This window comes from Engystomops pustulosus, unplaced genomic scaffold (assembly GCF_040894005.1).
Source record: "Engystomops pustulosus unplaced genomic scaffold, aEngPut4.maternal MAT_SCAFFOLD_695, whole genome shotgun sequence".
NCBI classification, from domain to species: Eukaryota; Metazoa; Chordata; class Amphibia; order Anura; family Leptodactylidae; genus Engystomops; species Engystomops pustulosus.
In genome coordinates, this window is record NW_027285574.1 from 38,149 (window position 1) to 39,917 (window position 1,769).

Below are 1,769 nucleotides of genomic sequence, written 5' to 3' on the forward strand. Positions count from 1 at the left end.
GCGGGTCCTCCATGGTCCCCTGCTTCTTCTCCGACCACAGGGCCATGCAGGTACTGTGCGCCCTGGGCCATGGCTTCCCGTTGGGCCTGGGCTCCTAGAAACTGAACTGCACCCTGCTGGCGGACGAGGGAGTGCAGGCGGAGCTGAGAAACATCTACATGGTACTGAGAAATGACAAATGTTTGTTTGAAACCATAAGCGAGTGGTGGGAATATGCTAACATTGAAATCGATTCTTTCTTTCAGGACAAAGGCAGGCAGCCGTGGCGAAGATAGGCCTCAGAGACCTCCAGCGACAGCTGAGACCCCTGCTGGGACGTCAGAGAGGAGCTGGAGGACACCAAGAAGGGCCTGAAGAGGCACTTTGGCGCGAAAGATGATTCGCTTGGATTCCTCCTCAAAGTGGACATCCTGGAGAAGGGTGAGAAGTGTAACCTCTTTCTTTTTCAGGAAAGTCCACTCCAGCCACACGCCCCTGAACGAATTGCAAGATGAAAGCGCATGCATGCAGAGGGGGAAGAGAGCCATCATGGGAGTCATCAGCGACTTCTACAGCGACCTCTACTCCTGGAAGCCCACGGACTGCGAAGCAGCGAGAGGTCCCTGTCAGGTATCGCTAACACGCTCGATCCCGCAGGTGCCGAGGTGACGGACCTCATCTGCCCCGACCTCTACGAGGAGATGGTGGTGGAGGGCAGGGTGCCGCCGTCGCTGAGGCAAGGACTGATCACTGTTTTGTACAGGGAGAGAGGTGCGACCTGAAGAACTGGCGTCCCATCTCTCGTGGACTACAAGATCCTGGCCAAGGTACTGGCAAACAAGCTGAAGGGAGTCATCGGTGAAATCGTCCACCCAGACCAGTCCTGCGGCATCCCAGGATGCAGGATCGTGGACAAACTGGCCCTGGTGAGCGACAACCTGCAGTACATTGGAAGCCGCCACGTCAGCGTGGCCCTGTTCAGCCTGGACCAGGAGAAGGCCTTCGACCGTGTCTCGCACCACTTCATGGGCCAGGTCCTGTGCAGGTTTGGGTTGGGTAACATGTTCTGCTTATTCGTTGAACTAATGTACCTTAGCATCCACAGCTCAGTGCTGGTGATCGGGGGTCAGACAAGGCTGTCCTCTCTCACCTCTTCTTTTTGTTTGCATTATAGAGCTGTTCGCTGAATCTATCTGGCAGAATGAAGAGATCAGAGGGATCCCCACGCAAGGACCCGGAAGCGACGAGGTCAAGTGCTCGCTGTACATGGACGACGTGATGCTCCGACCGGAGTTTGGTGACAGCGTTTGTCCAAACCTGCGAGGAGTTCGGACAGGCTTCGGGGACAAAAGTCAACTGCAAGAGGTTGGAGGCCACACATTTCGGAGACTGGCAGCTCGCTTTTTCTACCCCTTTCCCCTTCACCATTCAGCAGGACTTCATGAAGGTTCTGGGGATTTGGTTCGGGAAGGAAGGTGCAGCGCGGAAGACCTGGCAAGAACGCTTGGCCAAAGTCAACACCAGAGTCACCCTGTGGAGCCTCAGTCAGCTCTCCCTGGAGGGGAAAACTCTTGTCCTGCGTAACGAGGTGCTGCCTGTACTCCAGTACGCGGCTCAGGCGTGGCCACCCCCCGGCCCCTGTCTACAAGGCCGTTACCAGGACCGTTTTTCATTTTGTTTGGGACTCGAAGATGGACCGGGTCAAGTGAGCAGTCATGTTCAAGGAGCCAAGCAAGGGATGCAAAGGTGTCCCGAACATCTCCACTTTGCTCTGGATTTCTTTTGTTTGC

General features: G+C 55.8%; 1 long non-coding RNA gene across 2 annotated transcripts; it reads left to right on the forward strand.

The window, feature by feature from the left end:
- Positions 1–272: 272 nt before the first annotated feature.
- Positions 273–1,701, forward strand: LOC140112322 (uncharacterized). 2 transcript variants are annotated; one of them, XR_011852605.1, is made up of 3 exons: positions 273–609; positions 743–1,024; positions 1,154–1,701. It is a non-coding gene; the product is annotated as an uncharacterized lncRNA (long non-coding RNA). The 2 variants fall into 2 exon arrangements; XR_011852604.1 differs by having other exon boundaries at positions 743–905.
- Positions 1,702–1,769: the final 68 nt, after the last annotated feature.